Genomic DNA, 24,316 nt, shown 5'->3' with positions numbered 1-24,316 from the left:
GGGGAGGGGAGCTGCTGTCTCACGGGGACAGAGTCTCGGTGTGGGGAGAGGAGAGGGTCCCGGTGACAGACGGTAGTGAGGGCTGCACAACAGTGTGACGTGCTGAGTGTCGCTTCAAAATGGTGAAAATAGGACATTTTCTGTTGTGTATGTTTTAGCACAGTAAAAAAAAAAAAAGTTTAAAAACGTTCTCAGCAATAGGAGAAAATAGATTGGCTGTATTCTTTCAATGATCAATATTAACCTTATGAAAATGAAAACTTTCCAATTCTGAAATGCTGAGTCGGCAGCTAACCAAGGAATGTAGGATGACGGGGAAATGAACTTGCTCTTTCCTTGAACTCGTGCAGAAGAAAGAAAAAAAATCAGATGTAAATATATTTTGCCTTCTGTTGGAGAGTTAAAGGCTTGCATTTTCTGTAAAAAAAAAAAATGAAAAGGGGGTGCCTGGCTGGCTCGGTCGGAGGAACATGCAACTCTTGATCTTGGGGTCCTGAGTGTGAGCCCCACATTGGGCACAGAGATTCCTTAAATAAATGAAACTTTAAAACAATGTTTTTGAGAAGTTGAGAAAGGATATAAGGATCAATTTCCATGGAATTCTGTAAATTGCTTCTTTTCATGTGCTTATTCCTTTGTTTCCCTGCTCTCCACTATTGAATTATTTTAGGGTAACCTCCTATTAAAATCTTACTGTTTATAAAGATAAAAGATACTTGTAGGAAATTTCCAAAATGTAGAAAAGCATGAGGAAAAATAATTTCCCCAAAATTCAACCACCCAACATAAACACCACCAATATTTGGTTAACGTTTTCCCAAACCCCTTGTTATTCTAATGGATGTAGATTAGCTAGATTAGATGGATGGATGGATGGATGGATGGATGGATGGATGGACAGATTGATGCATGGATGGTTGGATGGTTGGATGGATGGATGGATGGATGGATGGACAGAATGATGCATGGATGGTTGGATGGATGGATGGATGGATGGATGGTTGGATGGATGGATGGATGGATTGGTGGGTGGGTGGATGGATGGATGGATGGATGGATGGATGGATGGATAAATAGAGAGATGGATGGACAGATAGATGGACAGATACATGGATGGATGGATGGATGGATGGATGGATGGATGGATGGATGGATAAAAAGAGAAATGGATAGATGGATGGATGGATAGATAGTTAGAATTATATTTACATAAATAAAACAATTATACTTGTTCCTTTTTTACTCAGCAAAATGCTGTGGCAATCACTCCCTACCAAAGAGTACATTTAGCTATAATGCCCTTCCCAAAGGCTGGTTAATATTCCAGGGTGTGGATAAACCATGGTTTATTTAACCAGCCCCCCATATTGGACAATTTCAGTTGTTTCCAATGTTTCCCTATAATAAACAATGTTGCGATGGTCATCCTTGCGCATTTGACTTTGTGACCGTTGTTGGGGTACCTCCGTGGAGAAGTTTCTAGATCTTGGTTACTGTGTCGAAGAATATGCACTTGAAGTTGTTGAACATTTTCCCAAATTGCCTTCCAGAGGAGCTGTGGAAATCTTACGCTCCTGCCAACAGCGCCTGAGAGTGAGCATCCCTTTTCCCGCACCCTGACTGACACGGGACAGTGCCACGCTGCCTTCCTATCTGCATCTTCCTGAGCAGTAGTGAGGTGGGCCAACCAGACTGATTTTTCACAAACTATAATTACAGGCAATTTAAGTCTTCTTTGAATTCCCTGCTCATTTCCTTTGCTCACTATCATTCACCTTGCTCTTTATTAATTTGTGGATTTTTTAAACATGCCTTTATTCTTTGTCACATACTGCAACCATGCTTTCTCACTTTGTTTTAACTTCGTCTATGGTATTTTGTTTTGCTCTCCTGCACAGAGCTTTTTGATTCTCAAGGAATCGGATCTATGAATCTTCTATTTGGGGCTTCTAGACTTCATTCATGCTCATAAAAGGCTCCTCCCAACATTATAGAACATTCATCCCAACTTTCTTCAAGTAGTTCTGTGTGTTTCACACGTAATCTTTCATTCTGTCCTAAACTTATTTTGATATAAGAAGTTGGGGGCGGATCCCACTTTTTCTTCCAAATGGCCACCCAGTTGTCTCAATATCTTAGTTTCCCCCTCTGACATAAGCTTCTTTCTCTGACAGTCCTCATGTGGTTTGTAAGGTCATTTCTGCATTCTTTCTTTCTCCCTCATTATGCACACAGTCTTCCTCATTATGCACACAGTCTGTTTGGACGGTTGCACATTTGCTGGGACTCCAGGCCCCAGGCGGATGGTGCAGGCACACCCTATCCTCCCGCCCTCTCCGCACAACCGAACCCTGAACGGACACCTCAAGCAACACTGTGACTTTCCTAACAGGTCAGTAACAGCAGGTGGATTCGGGGGGATAATGAAGATTTGAACAACTGATGGGGGGACGAGCTTCCTGAGTTTCTTCCCCCCTTATGTCCAGATTCAACCATAGGGAAGCCTGAATCCTGGAACCACACAGTGGATGTGGGCAGGACAAAGCTGCAAGAGAACTACTCGCTTTCTGGCCTGCTGACTGGGAAGGCAGGGTCCTGAGAAACAGAGAGTGGGGGAGACCCCCTTTCTGCTCTTTTCACCACCCTGCCCCCACCCCAAAGCAGCCCCCATCACAGATCTGCACTCCCGTGGTGGTGCCGGCGCCTGTGGGACATTTCAGACAACCAACGCGGAGAGGAAAGCCCTTCTCTCCGGCCAGATGCACCAGGGAAGAGGGCACTGGCAGTCCAGAGTCTCTGCTCTCTCTTTCCTCTGGCTGCTTCACCCTGAGGCCGGAAGTGTGCAATTGTGCAAGAAGGCTACCCCCCCCCTTTCTAGTCAGTACACCTGGAAAAGGGACCCTTCAAAGCTGCGGGTAAACCCCTAGGCTCACACCCAAGTTGCACATGTGTAGCATTGACCGATGGCACACAGCAACGGCTCTGAGAACTGAACCACAGTGTGGCCCGCTACCCGTGTCCCAGACAGGACAGCGCTGGGCAGTGTGCATGCGGAATGACACGGTTTATGCTGTAGAGGCTTTGGAAACGAAACAAACTTGGAACCACAGCCCACAAAAGGCAGGTCAGGGGGCGCCTGGGTGGCGCAGTCGGTTAAGCGTCCGACTTCAGCCAGGTCAAGATCTTGCGGTCCGGGAGTTCGAGCCCCGCGTCGGGCTCTGGGCTGATGGCTCAGAGCCTGGAGCCTGTTTCCAATTCTGTGTCTCCCTCTCTCTCTGCCCCTCCCCTGTTCATGCTCTGTCTCTCTCTGTCCCAAAAATAAATAAACGTTGAAAAAAAAAATTAAAAAAAAAAAAAAAAAAAAAAGGCAGGTCAGTAGTCTGCAGTCTGAACTTAACCAGACTGCTCACCTGCTAAAACAGAAAAGGAAATATTCTCCGGAGTCATTTAGCAAGAACCAAAGTTTCAGGACATAGTATTTAAAATGTATGGGACACAATCCAAAATTACTTGACATACAAAGAATCCAGAGAATCTCAACAGCTCTCAAACCCAAGATGACCCAGATGTTGGCGTTATTACAGCCTTTCCAGCGGCTGTTGGAACCACGCTTTGTGAAATAAGGTGAGTGCGCGGAACAGAGTAAAGACAGAAGTTCTCGGTGAGGAAATAGAAGGCATACAGGGGAATCAAAGAGAAATTTTAAAACTGCAAAATTCAGTAACAGAGATTTAAAAAGTCACAGCTCAACTGCAGAATACATGACGGAGCTAAGAATAAGTGAGCTTTAAAACAGATCGACAGCTGGGGTGCCTAGGTCACTCAGTTGGTTGAGGGTCCGACCGGCTCAGGTCATGATCTCTTGGCTTGTGAGTTCGAGCACCGCATCGGGCTCTGTGGTGACAGCCTGGAGCCTGCTTTAGATTCTGTGTCTCCCTGTCTCTCTGCCCCTCCCCCACTCACACTCTAACTCTCTCTCTCTCTCAAAAACAAACACTAAAAGAAAACTTTAGGGGCACCTGGGTGGCTCAATCGGTTAAGCATCCGACTTCGGCTCAGGTCATGATCTCACCGTTCATGGGTTTGAGTCCCACGTCGGGCTCTGTGCTGACAGCTCAGAGCCCAGAGCCTGCTTTGGAATCTGTGTTTCCCTCTCTCTCTGTCCCTCCCCTGCTCATACTCTGCCTCTCTCTCTCTCTCTCTCTCTCAAAAATAAATAAATATTTTTTAAAAAAATTTAATAGCTCAATAGGAAGGATCTAATCTGCACAAAAGAGAGAAAAAAGGTTTTGAAAAATAAACAGACTCGGACACTGTAGGAAAATATCAAAAGGTCTAATATTCATTTCAGTGAAGTCTCAGAAGGGCAGGAGAAGAAAAGTGGTGCTAAAAATATTCAAAGAGATGGGGCGCCTGGGTGGCGCAGTCGGTTAAGCGTCCGACTTCAGCCAGGTCACGATCTCGCGGTCCGTGAGTTCGAGCCCCGCGTCGGGCTCTGGGCTGATGGCTCAGAGCCTGGAGCCTGTTTCCAATTCTGTGTCTCCCTCTCTCTCTGCCCCTCCCCCGTTCATGCTCTGTCTCTCTCTGTCCCAAAAATAAATAAACGTTGAAAAAAAAATTTAAAAAAAATATTCAAAGAGAAAATAGTGAAAAACTCCCCAAATCTGGTGAAAGGCATACGTGCACAGATTCAAGAAACACTATAAATCTTAAAGAGATAAACCCAAAGAAATCCCCACCCTGCCATATCATAATCACACTGCTGAAAACCAAACATAAAGGGGAAAATTATTGGAAGCAGCCAGAGAAAAGGCATATGTTACATATAAGGGAACGATGATCTAAAATACTGGAGATTTCTCATCAGAAATATTGGATGCCAGAAAATAGTGGAAAAACATTTTTTAGGGGCTGGAAGAAAATAACAATTAACCCTTAATTTTCTATCCAATAGAAACACCTTTAAGAAATAAAAATGAAGTAAAGACAGTGTTCAATGAAACAAAACTAGAATCCACTGACAGTAAACCTTCTGTAAAAGAAATGGTAAGAAAAACATTCAAATGACAGGAAAATAACAGAGGGAAACTTGGAACTTCAGGAATAAAGGAAACAGAAATGGTGAATCTAATAAATATTGTTTTTGAGTTCTTTAAACTATGAATGACAGTTGAAAGGAAAATCTATAACGTTTTCTGATGAGGCTTTTAGTGTAAGGAGATACAGTACTTCTGACAAGTACAACACAAAGCCGGGGGAAGGACAGTAATACCTATGATCATAAGTTTTCTACATTTTACCTGAAGCAGTAAATTATCAGTCCTAAGTAGGCAGGATAAAACCCTAAGTATGGATGTATATTGTAATCCCTAGAGCAACCACTTAAAAATGATACAAAGAAATATGGTCAAAATCCATAAACAAGTTAAACTGGAATACTAAAAGAAATATTCAAATAATCCAGAAGTTAAGAAAGGAGAAAGAGGAAGAAAAAACAGAGAAATAAACAAAAAACAAATAATAAACTGCTAGACCTCTCTTTAGCTATATGAATAATTACATTAAATGTAAATAGTCAAACACATGGATTGAAAGACAGAGATTATCAGACTGAATTTTTAAAATATCCAACTATATGCTATCTACAAAGAACATACTTTAATGACATAAAAAGGCTAAAAGTTAGGGGTATGTCATGAAAACATTAATTAAAGAAAGCTACTCATGGGCGCCTGGGGGGGGGGGGGGAATCAGTCGGGTGAGCATCTGACTCTTGATTTCAGTTCAGGTCATGACCTCACAGTTCGTGGGATCGATCCCCATGCGGGGCTCTTTGCTGACAGCACAGAGCCTATTTGGGATTCTCTCTCTTCCTCCCTCTCTGCCCCTCCCCGACTTGCACTCTATTTCTCTCTCCCTCTCAAAATAAATAAACAGTTAAAAAAAGAAGAAAGCTACTCACAAATTTAAACACAGAGGTATCATATGACCCAGCAACTGTATTCCTAGGTCTATAATCAAAAGAAAGGAAAATCTATGTTCACCCAAAAACTGATACATGAATTTTTATAACAGCATTATTCAGAATAATTAAAAACTGGTAACAACCCAAATACCCATCAACTGATGAACTGATAAAATACACCCATGCAATGGAATATTAGTCAGCCTTATAAAGTAAGGAAGAACTGAGGCACCTGAGTGGCTCAGTCAGTTAAGCATCTGACTGTCGATCTCAGCTCAGGTCATGATCTCATAGTTTGTGGGTTCAAGCCACTCATCAAGCTCCGTACTGGCGGTACAGACCCTGCTTGGGATTATCTCTCTCCCTGTCTCTCTGCCCCGTCCCTGCTCATGTGTGTGCTCTTTCTCTCTCTCAAAAATAAATAAACTTAAAAAAAAAGTTTAATGAAAAAATAAAGCAATGAGGTACTGATACATGCCATAACATGGATGACTCCGGAAAATACGCGAAGTGAAGGCAGCCAGACACAAAAAACACAAGTTGCATTATCTCATTTATCTAAGTGTCAAAAGAGATACAGGTACTGAGACAAAAGTAGGTAAGTGTGACAAAATTGATAACGCAATGTTTTACACTAAAAAACACTGAATTGTACAGTTTAAGGGAATTTTCTGGTATATGAATCTTAGTTCACTAAAGCTGTTTTTATTAGGAAGGAAAGCTAGAGCGGCTAGCTCAGAATAGCTTCAGATTAAGGGGAATCGCCAAAGATAAAGAGGAATAACATATGGCGACAAAGGGCCGATTCTTCAAGACAACACAACCATCCGAAGTGTGTAGCCGTTAATGGCAAAGAATGAAAACGCAGGAAGAATCCGGCAGTGTCGGGGCTAAGCTCGTGGGCCAGGGTGGGGTAGGCAGCAGGTGAAGTGAGACTGGCGCGACGGCCCCCACCATGTCGCTGGTGCAGCCTACCACGGGGCCAGAGGCGGAACCTACGCTGACTCTGCCTCTCGGGACGAGCACGGGGAAGGCGCGTGTAAAATGTCTGAAGACCTGAACAACCAACTTGGCCCCCTTAACATTTCTAGAGCACTCCATCCAACAGCACGATACGGTTTCTTTTCACGTGCACGTGGACTTTCACCACTGTAGACCATGCCCTGAGTCACACAACAGAACGACCAACCTAAAATGACAAACCTCAAACAAAAACAAATCATACTAAGCATGTTCTTTGCCCATAACAGAATTAAACTACAAATTAAGGACAGAAAGATGTTTACAAAATCCCCCTAAATGTTTGGGAATTAAACAACCTACTTCTAAATGATCCCTGGGTCACATAGTAAGCCACAAGGGAAATTATAAATGTTTTGAATGGAAGGAGAATGAAAATTTGTGGGATGCCAGTAAAGCAGAGCTTGGAGGGAAGTTTAGAGATAGCAAATGTTTATATTAGACAAGAAGAAGGTTTTCAAATAAATAATCTAAGCTTCCACCTTAAGAAACTAGAAAAAAAAAAAAGAAGAGAAAATTAAACCCAAAGCATGCAAAAAGAAGGAAAAAAGTCATACCAGGAACAAGTATGAATTGAATTAAAAACAGAGAAACGAGGGGCGCCTGGGTGGCACAGTCAGTGAAGCGTCCGACTTCAGCCAGGTCACGATCTCGCGGTCCGGGAGTTCGAGCCCCGCGTCGGGCTCTGGGCGGATGGCTCGGAGCTTGGAGCCTGTTTCCGATTCTGTGTCTCCCTCTCTCTCTGCCCCTCCCCCGTTCATGCTCTGTCTCTCTCTGTCCCAAAAAATAAATAAATGTTGAAAAAAAAAATTTAAAAAAAAAACAAAACAGAGAAACGAGAGACAAAATCAATAAAACCAAAAGTTGGTTCTGTGAAAAGACCAGGAAAATTGATAAGCCTTTAGCCAGACTGACCAAGAAAAAAAAAAAAGAAAGAGGAAAGACAAGTATTAGCAAAATAAAGGTAGCATACAGCTCCCAGAGACATTAAAGGGAGAACAGAAAAATATTATAAAATTTCTATGGTAAAGTTTGACAACTTGGGTGAAATCGATCAATTCCTTCAAAGACACAGACTACCAAAGCTCCCGCAAGAGGAAACAGACAACTTAAATAGTCTTATATTTATTAGAGAGTTTATAGCTTCAAAATAAAACCTTCTTTTTTAAAAATGTTTTTCTAATGTTTATTTATTTTTGAAAGAGAGAGAGAGAGAGAGAGAGAGACAGAGCGTGAGCAGGGGAGAGAGGCAGAGAGAGAGGAAGACACAGAATCCCAAGCAGGCTCCAGGCCCTGAGCTGTCAGCACAGAGCCCGACATGGGGCTTGAACTCACGAACCATGTGATCATGACCTGAGCTCAAGTCGGACACTTAACCGGCTGAGCCACCAGGCATCCCCAAAATAAAACCTTCTAAGAAAGAAACCCCAAAGCTAGATGCTTTTATCAAGCACCTAATGAAGGAATAATACAAATTCTACAGTTTCTTCCAGAAAATAAAAGATAAGGAAATACTTGCCAAGTCATTCTATGCATCCAGCATTACCCTGATACCAAAACCAGAGAAATACTACATACGAAAGGAGGTCTACAGACCAGCATCTTTGATGCAAAAGTCCTCATCCAAATATTAGCACAGCACAGCCAGCAGTAAGGAAAATGCACCATCACCAAGTAGAGTTTACCCCTGCAATATCACATTAGATCAACATGTAATCCGCCGCTTTAACAGACTAAAGAGAAAAAATCACACTGTGGTGTGATATATGGTATATGGCCATACAGTGGAATACTACTCAGCCCTGAAAAGGAATAAATTACCGATTACACACAACGTAGATGAATCTCAAACATGTTACGTGAAAGAAGCCAGACCCAAGAGATTACATTCTGTATGATCCGGTTTATATGACATTTCCGAAATGGTGAAACCACAGGGAGAGACAAGAGGTCCATGGTTGCCTTGGATGAAGGGTGGAGGGAGGGTGTGACAGCGTGGGGCAGCGTGGGGAACGGGGGGGGGGGGGATAGAACTGTTCTGTATCCTGACGTGTTGGCCGTTAGAAAACCGTAGGCATTTGTCAAACCGTGAAGACCTGTACACTCACATACGCACACGTTACAATAAATTTTGTAGAAGCTAGCAAAACACACATGCTTGCTAGTCATATTTCCACGTAGAGTCTTACAGATAAACTTTAAAACAATTGTGTTAAAAACAAAAAAGGTCACAAGTAATTGGCTTGGAACTCCATTGAATTTATAGATAATTTATGGAGAATTGACATATGTGCACGTTTCTTTAAATTTATTTATTTATTTTGAGAGAGAGAGAACCAGCAAGCAGGGGAGGGGCAGAGAGAGAGGGAGAGAAAGCATCCCGAGCAGGCTCCACACTGTCAGAGCAGAGCCCGACGCAGGGCGGGCTCGATTTCGTGAACCCTGAGATCATGACCTGAGTAGAAATCAAGAGTTGAACACGGGGAGCCTGGGTGGCTCAGTCGGTTAAGCCTCCGACTTCAGCTCAGGTCATGATCTCGCGGTCTGTGAGTTTGAGCCCTGTGTCAGGCTCTTTGCTGACAGCTCGGAGCCTGGAGCCTGCTTCGGGTTCTGCGTCTCCCCCTCTCTCTGCCCCTACCCCACTCATGTTCTGTCTCTGTGTGTCAAAGATAAATAAACATTAAAAAAAAAAAAAAAAAAGAGTTGTACACTTAACCGACTGAGCCACCCAGGTGCCTGGTTGTATTTTCAATAGTAAGTTTTTTTCTGTGTTAAATTAAAACCAATTAAATTAAATTCTCTATCCAAGAACAAGTCGTTTTTTATGCCCTTGAATGGAGTCATCAATATTTTTTTCAGTGTGCGTCCTGCACAATTTTTGTGACAACTTTTTATGGATTCTTATGCATTCTGTTGTTACTGTGGATGAAATGTTTTCTTTTCCATTACAATTTTTAAATTATCACTATTGGCTTAAAGGGAGAACAGAGATTTCTGAACACGCGTTTTGTGAACAGCCACCCCGTCGATCGCTTTTACTGTGATTAATGTCACTCATTGGTGAATATTATGACACGTGGTGTTTACATCACCCATCCACAGTGACTGCTCTCTCCACCATTTATATGTCTGACTTCCTTTTTTTTTTTTTTTTAATTTTTTTTTTTTCCAACGTTTATTTATTTTTGGGACAGAGAGAGACAGAGCATGAACGGGGGAGGGGCAGAGAGAGAGGGAGACACAGAATCGGAAACAGGCTCCAGGCTCTGAGCCGTCAGCCCAGAGCCCGACGCGGGGCTCGAACTCACGGACCGCGAGATCGTGACCTGGCTGAAGTCGGACGCTTAACCGACTGCGCCACCCAGGCGCCCCTCTGACTTCCTTTTTTAATCATGATGACTAACGCCTCAAAAACCGGGTGAAGTGATTCCACTTTTATTTTCTAAGTTTCGCCCAGTCACAAGGGACCAGGCTGCCCTTCAGCCTCCTGCTCTCAAGGGCCATTTTTCTGAACTGGGAGACAAAGGCTGGGGTCCGTACCCACTTCTGTCTCTCTCTCTTACAGCAACTTTCCCATAATTAAAGATCAATGACTCCTCAATATCAAAGTTTACAAAGGAACAGAGCAAACCACTCGCCACTCTACCACTGGACAAATCAACTGCTCCCACTCTCTCCGGCTCCCTGTCTGAGTGTGTCCCGCGTGACGCAGGCTCGGCCGGCATCGTAACCTAGAAAACGTCAGCTGAGCGGCGGGGAGCATGGGCTCCTAGACCCAGACAGTCGCGGGGGCACAGCCCCACCTCTCCATCAGAAGTTCGGCTGAAAAGAAGTGATGATAAGGAAGAATCAGGAAGATCGGCAGGTGCGGAAGCAGGGAGGAGGGCTGGGCGCGGTGCCTGGCCCCAACCCCCTCGCGACCCCCAAGGCTGGCCAAGCAGGCAAGGCACAGAGAGCTGGGGGGAGGCTTCCAGCTCTGATGTCACACATCTGTCTCTTGGGAAACACTGGGGGGGCAACAGGGATGGGGGTTGAGCCATCAGAGCAAGACAGCCAACAAACAATTGCAGGTTCTTCCAGATCATGAAATCATCTGCTCTTTGTGTTGGAAAGGACCATAGGGTGACCTAACATAACTTCCCACCCCTTGTAGGAATCCCCTCTAGAACACCCTTGACAGCCTCTTTGCATTATTCCAGAAATCAGTGTTTTTTTAACAGTTTAATGTCCAGAGAACTCTTATACGGAGACCAAATTAGTTCCCATTCAAATTGCTTTCAAAAACTGAAGTGGGGCTATCTTCTGTGACACCCCAGACACGGCTTCTCTCCCCAACACGTGACCATGAGTTGACCTGTAGTCGTGCTTATAAAGAATTCTTTTGACATACAGGATATTCTTACCTGCATTTCAGTAGAAACAAACTATAGGGATTCTAGTCGTAAGCGGGGAGGTTTAGGATCACAAATTTTGTTCGGCGGACTTTCAGGCATGCCCGTGCTTGTGTCACTGGTTCGCTCTGCTGTCCACGGCTGTGTGTCAACGCCTATGGCTTTCCCTTGCTTTCGGGTTATCCCTACCCCTCCTGCTTTATCAGTCTGATAAAGGATTGGTAAAGGGTTCCTATTCGTAAGTGGAGTGAAAAGGGGACGCTGGTTTTTCTCCAGGTAAACGGGCAAGATTTTTAAGTTATATTTATTTAGTTTGAGAGACAGAGCCCAAGTGTGACGTGAAGCGGGAGAGAGAGAGAGAGAGAGAGAGAGAGAGAGAGAGGGAATCCCGAGCAGGCTCCACACTGTCAGCACAGAGCCCAACGCGGGGCTCGATGCCATGAAGATCATGAGATCATGACCTGAACCGACATCAACAGCTGGACGTGTAACCGAGCCACCCAGGTGCCCCAAAACCTCAGTCATTTTAAAATCCTGATGGGCCAGGGGCGCCTGGGTGGCGCAGTCGGTTAGGCGTCCGACTTCAGCCAGGTCACGATCTCGCGGTCCGGGAGTTCGAGCCCCGCGTCGGGCTCTGGGCTGATGGCTCAGAGCCTGGAGCCTGTTTCCGATTCTGTGTCTCCCTCTCTCTCTCTCTGCCCCTCCCCTGTTCACGCTCTGTCTCTCTCTGTCCCAAAAATAAATAAACGTTGAAAAAATAAATAAATAAATAAATAAATAAATAAATAAATAAATAAAATCCTGATGGGCCAGAAAGCGGAGAAAGCTGTCATGTAAAAATTGGGAGCAGCTTCCATTTAGAAATGAGGTGTGGTTAATCTTTAAAACTCATCAGGTGAGAACACCGAGCCTCAGAGAGCGAACAGCCCCGTGAAGAAAGTCACAGACCCCCCCCCCCCCCCCGTTTTTCATCCTGAGACTGATCCCAGCCTGACGTCCTTTCGGCGGGTTTCCCTGAAAGCTCGCAAACGCTGGCTCATACACAACGCCAGTCTGAGCTAGCCCTCATAATTCAGAGCGAAAATATCCTTTCTTTTACGAATAATGATACCGCTGCATGATGGCTGGTTTTCGAAATGACCTTACTACAACGTCAAAGTGCCAACTCCCCAACACCACGGGTTTTGTTTTGTTTTTTTTCCGACTGGTCTTCGAAGCACAACAAAGTAGGAGCCCCGGACAGCTACCATATGTGATAGAAAAAAGGCATCCGATATGAAAGCGGAAAACAATATGAGAGCATCTATATGTTTCGATGCACCCGCTAAAGACTATTACATAGGAATATGAAAATAGGGCTTTATGCCTTTCCCCTTATGCACAGCGGTGCGTGTCCCCAGGCCGCCAGGAGAAATGGGATGAGGTTTTTCTGGATACTCCCTGAGCTGGGAGTTGTAGAAGAAAAAGAAACGCAGACCTAGGAGCAAGGTATGTATTTCAGATTGTTCGGTCTCGTTCCCTAAGGTCGCTAGACCACTTTGGCCACCCGTTTCTCTAAGTCACAATATTTAAAGGGGGCCCAGCTACGAACGCTTTGGCCAAAGTGCACCACAAACTTGCACGAAATCAGACTACAGTCTTCAGAGGGAACGGCAATATTCTAACTGGCGTCCCAGATAAATACGCTCTCTGATAAAGTCTGAATCGTTTTCGTGACAGGCCCTGTATATACACTCCAGTCTTGCTCTTTCTAGTCAAGTCAAAACAGAAGAGAGTCTAGAAATAGATCCACATACATGTAGCCAATTAATTTTCTACAGAGGAGCCAAGGCAATTCAACGAACAAAGAGTAATCTTTTCAGCTAATGGTACCAAAAGGGTTGGGCATCTAGATAGAAATTTTTAAATGGGGGCGCCTGGGTGGCTCAGTCGGTTAAGCGTCTGACTTCGGCTCAGGTCACGATCTGGCCGCTTGTGAGTTTCGAGCCCTGCACCGGGCTCTGTGGTGATGGCTCAGAGCCTGGAGCCTGTTTCGGATTCTGTGTCTCCCTCTCTCTCTCTCTGCCCCACCCCCACTCGTGCTCTGTCTCTCTCTCCTCCAAAACTAAACATTAAAAAAAATAATAAAAAAGTAAAATGACCCATGACTCATTTCATATACAAAAAATGAACTCAGAAAAGCCTAAGACATAAATGTAAAAGCTACAACTAAAAACTTCTAGAAGAAACATAGGAGAAAATCTAAGTGACCTTAGGCTAAGCAACGTTTTCTTCAGACACCAAGAAGCAGAAACTTAATCATTAAAAAAAATACTCAGTTTTTAAAAAATGACCAAACACTCCAAACAGACATTTCATCAAAAAAGATACACAGATGGCAAATAAGCCCGTAAAAAACATCATCGGTCCTTTGGGAAATACAAGTTAAAACCACAAAGGGAGGGGTGCCTGGGTGGCTCAGTTGGTTGGGCTTCTGACTTCGGCTCAGGTCATGATCTCGCGGTTCATGGGTTCGAGCCCCCCATCGGGCTCTGCTGACAGCCCAGAGCTTGGAGCCTGCTTGGGATTCTGTCTCCCTCTCTCTCTGCCCCTCCCCCTCTCATGCTCTGTCTCTCTCTGTCTCAAAGATAAATAAAAACTAAAAAAAAAAAAAAAAAAGAAAGAAAGAAAGAAAGAAAGAAAGAAAAATTAAAACATAAAATAAAAAATTTTTAAAAACACACAAAGCGAAATGGTTAAAATTAAAGCCAGATGGCGAGGCCTGGGAGCCACCAGCCGGGAATCTCATCCATTCCTGGTGGGAAGGAAGACGGCGGGCGGGGCCGCTCTGGAAAACAGTGTGGCACTTCCTAAGAGTCAAACATAAACTGGCCCTATGACCCAGCAATTCCATTTATAGGCATTTACCACAAAATCAGAAAAGAGATGCCCGTATTCATACTTGTAATCGAATGTTTGTAGCAGCGTTATCTGGAGTCTCCAAACCCTGGAAGCAAGCCCAGTGGCCATCTAACTGGCGGGCGGACCGATGCACCGTGGTGTCGCCACACCTCGGGGCCGGCATTTAGCTATCGAAGGGAAGAGTTCCCGAGGCACACGACAGCGGACGAACCTGAAAAGCGTGACATTACGTTTTAAAAGCCAGATACAAAAGACGACCCCCCCTGAGATTCCAGGTATAGACACTTATTTGCTAAAAGGCCAAACGCAGGGAGAGAGAGAGCAGACGGGACCTGCCAGGGAGCTGGGGCTGGAGGGAGGAGACGAGGCAAGGGACTGTGGGACAATGGAAACGTCTCACGTCGTGATCGCGGGGCTCACACGGGCGCCCGGGGTCGGCAAGACCCTCCGGTTGTGCACTCGAGGTTTCAGGTGGATTTCATTGCGCCTGAACGACGCACTGACAGAGCTGACCCGCGGCCACCCAAGGGCGAGGCCCCGGGAGACGGTCAGTGGGGAAGCGAGATTTCAGTTTCGTTTTGCCGGAGGATTCCTCTGGGTTTAAGTGGGTGAAAGCACCACGTGGTGGAGAATTTTCAAAGTTTTCCCGATGCCTCCCCCCACCCCCGGCCCCACCCCCGGCCCCACCCCCGGCCCCACCCCCGGCCCCCACGCCGACCACGGCGGCTCTCCCAGCCAGCCGGGACTCTCGGTTTTGCTACCGATTACAGGGAGGACCGTGACCACGTGCTCCAAGGGGGTTTGGCTCCCCGCTGCCCTTTCGGCACGTACTTTCCAAGCTGTGTTCCCCAGCGCACACCCCTGACCCGGAGCCCCGGCCCTCTGTGTGTGCTCACACGGTCCTCATCCTCCGTTTTCCGGTGACACCTCGCGAACGTTTACATCAAGGGCCGTCCCGGGGACACAGGGGCCCTCCGTGGACCCATCGCGGGTGACACACACGGAAGGTAGAAGGCAATGCCGGTGCCAGGTGCACAGCTCAGATCGCGGCTTCCCGGAAGTCATCGCTCACCCTCGGCAGTGGCCTGGCGCACCCCGAGACTGGGCGCGGCACCTCCCCCTGACTGTCTGTCCCCTGCGAATAGCGCTGGCCCGTGAGCCAGTCCTCAGGACACTGCTGTTGCCCTCGCCGCCCGGCTACAGCCCCAGTGATGGTCATCTGGGCGTCTTAGCTGTTCCCCACAAACGCCCACAGCCAACGAAACGAGTCCTGGCCGTGTGCCTCCCTGGATGCCCAGTGCACACGCCGCCTTGGGGTTCGCTCCTGCTCCGGCCTCTTTTCCTTACCCCTGCATCGAGGAGCCTCAGCCTCCTCCTGGAAGGGGCTGGGCTGGACGAGACAGAGAGGCCGTGCCAGCTCCCTCCTCCCCCGAACTCCACCCCCACCAGATCCCACGCGGAGCCAGAGGGCAGCCTGTGCGGGACTGAGCGGTCACGGCACAGTTCACGGCCAGCGAGATGCCACCCTCACGGTGAGAGCCCAGTTAACGGGAGACGCGCTCAGCAAGGCGGGCTGGTGGGAGCGGTCACCGGGGAGCCCCTCACCAGTAGGGCCATCCCCCTGCACCCCCGCACCTAGGACCCCCCAAAGCCACAGGAGGCGCTAGGCCACGAGTGCGGGAAAGGCGGCTCTGTGACTATGCGGCGGGAGGCAGCAGCTGTACAGCCATCGTATGGAGGGGCCAGTGACTGACGGTACCCTCTCCTGCCTGGATAGGCGGAGACCAGCCAGGATGCTTCAAACGGAGCTGAACTTAACTTTTCCACTTCCACAATATGCCCAAAGGCCACAGCACACACACCAGTTGCGGCTCAAGGGGAGAAAGGGGGGAGCTTTTTCCATTGGAGAAGTTCCCAGTCAGATGGGTTTTCCCACAGAGCTCGGTCGGACACAAACGGGGTCCTTGCCCTCCAGGCTCAGCCGGTCCTTGGAGTCACTTCAAGGCTCTGCTGACATTTGGGGCCGGGTCATTCTTTGTGGTGGGGGGGGGGGGGAACGTCCTGTGCACTGGAAAGGGCTTCCACCCACTGGGTGCCAGCGGCACCCCTCCCCCAGTCGTGACAACTGCCACTGTCTCCAGACATCGCCCAGCATCCCCAGAGGCACCCAGTTAAAAACCACTAAGCTTGGTTTCTTCCTTTTGGTTCAGTCCCTCTAGTTCTCTTCCCCTCTTCTCCGCCTCTTCCCTCTCCCTGCTTCCTTCAAACCTGCCCCCAGACCACAGTCGCCCCCTTGGCCCTCCCACGCGAGACCACTCCCAGCACGGGGTCCCAAGGAGAGGCCCGTGGCTTCTGAAACGAGAGTGCCGCGGTCCCCGGGTGAGTCCCTGTCTGCCAGGCATCACCCACGTTCCCTTGGGCGTGGCCAGGGACCTGCAACTCAAGGACACCCTGCCCTGCCCTCCACCTGCCCCCCTCCACCTGCCCCCGCCCTGGCCCTCCGGGAGGCTGAGGAGCAGCGGCCCCCACAGCACCAAAAATTTCCTAGGAAGGGCTTTCCCCACCTGCTCCAAGTATCAGAGCAGCAGGATTCACAAGAAGTTGACAAGAAAGGAAACTGAACTGTGGGGCAGCACTTACTTCCTTTCAGCGGGACCTACCACGGTCGGAAAACGGGGGAGTCCCTCGGGCTGCCTGAGTCACAACGTGGCCCATAAAAGGCGCGGAGGTCACACCTGTCAGGAGCGATCTGCGCACAGACAGAACCCTGGTCTTCAGGCCCTCCACCCTGGTTTTCCCCCGCCGCCTGTCTTCGGGGGCAGAGACGGACCAGGCTCGGTCACAATCCCCAGGTCTGAGCTTGTTGGACACCGTGTACTGATGTATCCCTGTCCCAGCCGATCGAGTCCAGCGAGAAAGCAAGTCTCGAGGTCGTATACTTACTTCGTGCAACCCGTCTCTTGGGCACGTAGTGGACACCTGTGCCAGAAGCGCGAATATGATGGCAGAATTTTGCCTTCAAGATGAAGATGGTTCACGGTAAGTTCTCTCTTCGGACAGGAGTCCCTAGGGGAGGCATCGGGGCCGGGACTGAGAGCTTCTAGCGCTCGGTGCCCACGCCCACCCCCCACCCACCCCTCAACCCCCGCCACGTGGTGCGCGGGGTCGGACGAAGATCAGCGGCAGCCTTGAAGGAAAGTACATTTCGGTCTAGCTGGGCTCCGGTGGGAAGGCTGGGGACGTTCTGGATGTACGTAAGGTCCTCCACCCCCACCTCTGACCTGGGCACCCTCAACGCACGGGGAGAGGTCCCTCCGGCTCCACAGAAAAGGAAGGGGAACCTGCCCCCACAGCATTACCCACTCAGCAAACACCACGCCTGGCTAAATGCCACCCTCTGCTCTCTCCATCCCCGGCCCAGAGTCCGAACGCGGCTGCAGGGGGCGGGCATGCGGCTATGCGGTCCATGACCCTTGGCAAGCCTTCCTGCTGTCCAGTGGCCATACCACTTCTCTAACCTTTTCCTCTCTCTGGACAACTATCTCAGACGTTCTCCCCTCAAGCCTCCGGTTCCTGTACCACTGGGAGAATGGAAGCAACCAGAAGACAGGGGGCCTGGCTGCCGAGACAGGGGCGAGGTCTGACTACAGGCAGGGCCTTCACGGAGGGTTCACAGCCCCAGCGCCCAGCTCCCCGGGCCTGGCGCTGCCCTCGTCATGAAGTCGCGTGAGGAGGCCACGTGCTTGACCAAGCACGTTGCCCTGAGCCTGGCCGGAAAGCCCCCGTGGTTAGAATGCAGTGTTGGTCTTTCACCCTCTCTTCTGGACAAACGCACGGCCTGCAAGTGGATAGAATGGATCAAAGGAGAGAAATTTTAAATTTAAGGATAATCAACCAACATCCCTTTCTAAGTCCCCGAACGCCGCCACGAGCGAGCAGATGGAACGTCTAAAAGTCCCCGTAAGGACACAAGAGGGAAGGGGGCCGGGGAGCCGGGCAGGGATGGACCGAGTTAAGGACCTGGAGAAAGGACGTACTGCTGGACAACCCGGGGCCACAAAATCACCAGGGCCCTGAGAAGAGCTTGCTGGGCTTTGCAGACGGAGGAGCGGCCCTGAGTCAAGGGACTCGGGTGCTTCTAGAAGCTGGAAGAGGGCAGAACGGATCTATCCCGGAGCCTCCAGAAGGAACGCAGCCCCGCTGACGGCCTCATTTTAACCACCGAGACCCAAGTCGGACTTCTGACCTCCAGACTGTGCAGAAACAAATTTGTGTTGTTGTTTTTTCTTTTTCTAGAGTTTACTTATCTATTTCGAGAGAGAGAGAGTGAGAGTGTGAGCCGGGGTGGGGCAGAGAGAGAGAGGGAGAGAGAGAGAGCATCTCAAGCAGGCTCCACACCGTGAGCGCAGGGCCCAAAGCGGGGCTCGAACTCACGACACCATGAGATCATGACCTGAGCTGAAACCAAGAGTTGGAGCCACCCAGGTGCCCCCAAATTTGTGTTGTTTGAAGCTGCTAGGTTTGTGGTCATTCGTCGTAGCAGCCCTGGGCAACTAGCACGGGACCTCAAATGTCTTCTGCTCCAATCCATTCCTTGAATGACAAGAAAGGAAACCGAGGTACTGTTACGAGGCAGGTGCCACATCAAACACACACACAGGAAGCACGCTGACAGCTGAGAAGTCCTAGTTCCTAGCAGGGCTTCAGCAAGAAACTCCCAGGCTGAGGGAACAGAACCATCTAGAACAGAGCCTCTCTCTCAACTCCCAGAACAAGAGTGGTTTACCCGAGGCACCTCCTTTTGTCAATTACTGCCAAAGCCCCACAAGAAAAGATGAAGGGGGCGGGGGGCGGGGATGCAGTTAAGTGCCGTGCATAGCTGCCCCAGGCTCGCAGAAGGTTCTAGAAGGCACTCATCATGAGGGGCTCCGCACACAGCAAGCAGTTAGGACGCAACTCCATTTAGCCACAAAGGATCTCGAGGTGCTGACCTGCGTGCGGGCCAGGCGCTAGGCAGGTCCTGAGACAGGAAAATGAAGGAGCTAGAGCGGGAGCCCTCTCGGTCACTCGCAGCCGAGAACAAACATAACAAAATGTACGGGAGAAACATAAGAGACGGCAGGTCCAAAGGCGCAGATGCAAAGATAAGCAACATTTTGTGGTTTTCCCACTTCATTTTCAGTCCCAGAAATCACATCACGATGGGGAAAATTCCAAACGTTTTCAAAAAAAAAACTTTTTTTTTTTTTTTTTTTAATTCTAAGTGGGCTCCATGCCCAGCGTGGGGCTTGAACTCATGACCCTGAGATCAAGAGTCACATGCTCCACCGACTGAGCCAGCCGGGAGCCCCTAAATCTTTTTCTTCGTAGTCTGAATGTCTTCCGCCTCAAAGACGCAGATTAAGTGTGCTTATTTTAATATTTATTTAGGAGATAAGTGATACGTGTATGTTGCAAAGAGAGAAATCACATCCGTCTACAGGTAGACATGGTTCTCATACCCAGAAATGGAAGCAGCAATTTGGAACCGGCGCCTCGATGGAAAAGCATGTAAGTCACCCTCGAGTTGGGCCGCCCTTTAAAGAACGCTGCCCTGAGCGTCGACGCCACTCGAGATATTTCCACGGTCGTGCTCTGTCTCGCCCGTACACTGTCGTGAAGGGTGACCGCGGCATAACCCTCGATCCGCTCAACCAGACAGGCGCACACCACGCATCTCAAGGGGCCACGACCTGCCGTCTGGGTGGTGAGGCGTGTCCCCCTGCCTCAGGGTCCTCTGTGTCCCGACAGGACTCAGAACACCTGACGTGAGCTCCAAGGGAAGGTCCCCCTGTCTGTCCGTTTATAAACGTAGCCAAGTTAATCTCCTTTTTGGGCAAATGGAAACATAAACGGGGTCTCCAACTTTCTCTCCTGTCCCCACTGCCCCGGCTGAGCCCCCTCTTGCTGGGGGAGAGTTAGCACCCTCCCATCCTGGGATACTCTGGAGGAAGGAGGCAGGCGGGTGGCTGTACCGTGGGACCTCCGGGGAACGGACGCTGCCCGGCACAGTCCCAAGGGGAGGCGCGGACACACCCAGTCTCCCCTCGATGTTCTTCGGAGCCAGAAGCCCGTCCGTGAGTCAGGTGGGGCTCCTGGAAAGTCCACGGGTTGAAGTCCTGCCTCTGCGGGGAACTGGTCCCATCGTCTGGGCGGGTGTTAGAATAACGGCCCCCTCCTTGCAGGGCGCTTCCCGCGATCCCCCGCTTAGCCGCGTGGCTCTGCGGCCCCTCCCCTCCAGAGGCGGACTGCACGTCACTAGTCGTCCGCTCCGGGAGGGCCTCGTGACACCCCTGACCAGTGCGGTGGAGCAGGAAGGACGTGGGACGTCCAAGGTGAGGCAGGTCCTCCTTTACACTCTTGGCACGTGCTCCCCGTCGCTTGAAGACGCCCAGGATGAGAGGCCGAGCCAGGTGAGAGCAGCTGAAGGATCACCAGTGCACGCGGGAGTCCTGAGGAGCGACGCGGCAGCGCTGTCGTAGGCCTCGGTGTCCCGAGGTAGTTTCTTACGCAGCAACACTCACCGATGCATCAGTGAGGCCCTCCGGTTCCTCATCAGGGCACCTGCTTCCTGATCGAGAAGGCGAGTTTGAATTCGATGGTCTCCAGGCCCCGAACGCTCCAGAGCCACGTTAGCAAACAGAGCCGTGGCAAAGACGCCAGGTCAGAGGGAGCGGGACTCAGGAGCACACGACGCCTCCCCGTGGCCACAGTCCGCCCCGCTTCGGGGACAGCTGACGAGGAGGGCGGCCAGCCCACTCCGGCCGCACTCCCGGAGCATGGGGCGCGGTGCCGGGGACAGGTGAGCTCGGCCACCGAGGGCACGGCCCTCCAGACCTGTGGTCACGCCCCGCTCCACTATCCCTGCCGCCTGCCCTTCCTCAAAAAGCCCCCGGCCACCCCGAGCCTGTGTCCTCCTCTGCCGACCACAGACAGGTGTAGCCACCCCCGGGAGCCGCTGCGAGGAGCAGACACCGTACGCGGAGCGCCTGGTGCCCAGGAGGCACCGAACGTGGGGGCTGCAGCCTGCGCACTTGAGCTCAGAGGTGCGTGGAGGGGGTGGCAGCGGGGCCGGCACTAGTCAGGGGGCTTCGATCATGCCTACGAGTTGAACGGGTAGCGCTTTTACGTTCAGAAGCGCTCGATGCCGACCGTACACGGTTCCCAGAGCCGAGACAGAAGGGGACGTTGGAGGGTAACTCCCCCTTGTTCATCTGGACGAGCGCAAACATCGTAGTAAGTCGTCAGTGCGGGCCGCACATTCCTTGGGCCATAAACCAATGACCGTGGGCTCCCCATAGAAGCAAAAGGGTACTTTTAAAAGCAGCAGCCCTGGGTCACCGGTACCTCCCAGTGGTTGGGTCATTCTATTTTTCCCTCGTCCTTCTCTAAACTCTTAACTTCCCCATTGTGGAACATCATTGGCTTGACCTCTGACTTCAGGCTTATTTCCAGAGGCGGCTGGACTTTCTGGTCTGAAAAGGCTCTTTCTCCGAAATAAATATTTAATTACCCTTTGATTCTCGCCTTCTCCGTCTGTGTGAGAGCACCACACAGGAGATGTAACTATCGTTTGGACTCCCAAACTCCAGCTCCCCCGGGGGCACAAAGTCCCCATGGCTCCAGCTAAATGTATGCATGTTGTGAAATCCAGGGTGTAGAGGGGTGTTCAGAAAATAGCTTCTTGAACAGGGCTTCCTTCCTGTGGCCAATTTCATGTAGACATGTCACAATTGCAAGGAGGAAAAAGTGAGAGGTTAAAAAAATACACTGGATTTGCTGAAAAAGTTATTTCTTGTACAAGCTTCTCCCTTCCACTTAGGGAACATGAACAAGCAGATTCCCCCCCGGGTGTCCCAAATCTGTGAAGGTGAAGAAAACCTGGCTCCAGCAGGGGTTCCGGGCCTGAGCCAGCAAACCTCTGCCAGCCTAGGGACAGAGGAAAATAACTTGAGAAGAGGTGGTCAGACCACCGGCTATGCTCATGACCTGGGCATTGGGTTGCTTGAACACCTCTTGTGTCATCAAAAAAAAAAAAAAAAAAAAAAAGGAAAGGCACGGAATGGGGTCCTTGCTGGGCCAAGCTGAGACCCGGGCATATCTTCCATTTATGTTCAATTACTCCATCCCTGAACACGGCCCTGACAGTCTTCCCGTGCAGACTGCTGGTGGTGAACCTCTCTGCATCTCCAGCTGAAATGTCTCTGTTTTGTAATTCCCTCTTGAGTGGCAGTTTCGCCGGCTTTCGATTCCAGCCTGGCGGTTAGATTGGCTCATCTCCTTGAAGATAAGATTCCACCGGGTCCTGCGTGAGTGAGTATGCCGGAGCAATGGGACGAAATTGGACCCCTACCTCACACCATATACAGGTGTACCTCGTTTTATCGCACTCCCCAGATACTGCAGTTTTTGCAGACTGAAGACGCGTGGCGACCCTGTGTTGAGCAAGTCTATCAGCGCCTTTTCTCCAACAGCACTTGGCTCGCTTCTCGTCTCTGCATCACGTTTCGGTGATTCTCACGATACTTCAAACTCTCTCATCATATTTGCTACGGTGATCTGCGATCAGTGATTCTGACTCACTGCAGGCTCAGATTACGGTTAGCACTTTTGTAGCGGTGATGTGTCTTTAAGTTAAGGGACGTGCTTTTTTAAACACAGTGCTGTTGCACGCTTCAGAAACTACAGCATAGCGTGAACACGCCTTTTATATGCACCAGGAACCAGAACACTCATTTGACTCACTCTACTGCGGTGTGCACTTTATTGTGTGTGACCCTCTGTTTCCTGAGGTACCCGCTCCATCGTGGTGGCCTGGAACCAAACCCACCACATCCCTGAGCGTGGCCTGCAGCTCCCGCGTGGGGATCCTTCCACGCAGCACAACGCTGAGACTCATGCACGCTGCCGTGAGGAGAGGCAGTCTGTTTCTTCTATCTCTGGCTAACACCCCACTGTACGGAACACCATAATCCGCCTGCCCGTTCTCCCAAGGCTGGACCCCTGGACTGTTCCCAGGTTTTGGCTATTTTGCATGAAGTTGGCTGTGCCCATCCTTGTGCCAAGCGGCACTCCTGGAAGAGTGAGAGGAAGCACGATGAACAGTCAAGCTACTACCGCTGAGAAAACCGGAGCCCGCACAGGGCCCGACTCCCCACACATGGCAGGAACCTACCGATTCCAGCTCCTGGCTTCCCTCCAGGCCCCGGGGTCGGGCCGCTTTTCTGCCCTAAACACACAATCTAGGCCCCTGACAAATACTGGATGATGGGTTTTCTTTTTTCCTTCATGCTAGTTTTCTGGAATATTGGATTTCCAGGCTCCTTTTGGCTGTCTATGAAGTCGCCAGATCTTCCATTAGCAGTAGGGTCTCCTGGGGTTTTTCGAACCCAGACACACCTGAGAGGTCACCGACTCCAGCTCGGGCCTTCTCATGCACCCAACCCCTGTCTCAAGCTGCTGGCTCCAGGGTGCAATTTATTTATTTATTTGTTTGTTTTTTAATATCTTTCTTTTTTTTTTTTTAAGTTTATTCCACCATCCTGAGAGAGAGAGGAGAGTGGGAGCAGGGGAGGGGCAGAGAGAGAGGGAGAGAGAGAATCCCAGGCAGGCTCCAGGCTCTGAGCTGTCAGCACAGAGCCCGACGTGGGGCTCGAACTCACGAACTATGAGATCATGACCTGAGCCAAAGTCAGACATCAGATGCTTAACCGACTGAGCCACCCAGACGCCCCTCCAGAGCACCGTTTAGACCATCAGTGACCGCTAGATCTAAAGGTGGTTCCTCCCCCCCGCCCCCCCCCCGCCACACCCTTCTCAGACAGCCCTACCTGTACCCCTGAAACCGTCTCGACACGTCCAGGGCAGCGCTGGACACACAGGACATTTCAAACCAACCCTGGTGGGCAAAGTCCTCACATTGGCGTTGGGTCTGTGAAGTCCCAGATGGGGACTCTGGGGCCCAGGCAGCTTGAGCAACCAGCCCTGCAGCAGACAGGAA

The 24,316-nt window shown here is 49.8% G+C and overlaps 1 protein-coding gene and 1 long non-coding RNA gene across 2 annotated transcripts in view; one reads left to right on the top strand and one right to left on the bottom strand.

Moving 5' to 3' along the window:
- The window catches only part of IRF8 (interferon regulatory factor 8), a 79,229-nt gene that overhangs the window by 39,870 nt on the left and 15,043 nt on the right, over positions 1 to 24,316 (bottom strand). The window lies entirely within an intron of this gene.
- On the top strand, positions 16,999 to 21,755 carry LOC125158793 (uncharacterized). The gene is made up of 3 exons (XR_007149499.1): positions 16,999 to 17,316; positions 19,708 to 20,402; positions 20,502 to 21,755. It is a non-coding gene; the product is annotated as an uncharacterized LOC125158793 (long non-coding RNA).

Source organism: Prionailurus viverrinus, unplaced genomic scaffold (genome assembly GCF_022837055.1).
Source record: "Prionailurus viverrinus isolate Anna unplaced genomic scaffold, UM_Priviv_1.0 scaffold_38, whole genome shotgun sequence".
In the NCBI taxonomy this organism is placed as follows: domain Eukaryota; kingdom Metazoa; phylum Chordata; class Mammalia; order Carnivora; family Felidae; genus Prionailurus; species Prionailurus viverrinus.
This window is presented reverse-complemented; position numbering and strand designations above follow the sequence as displayed.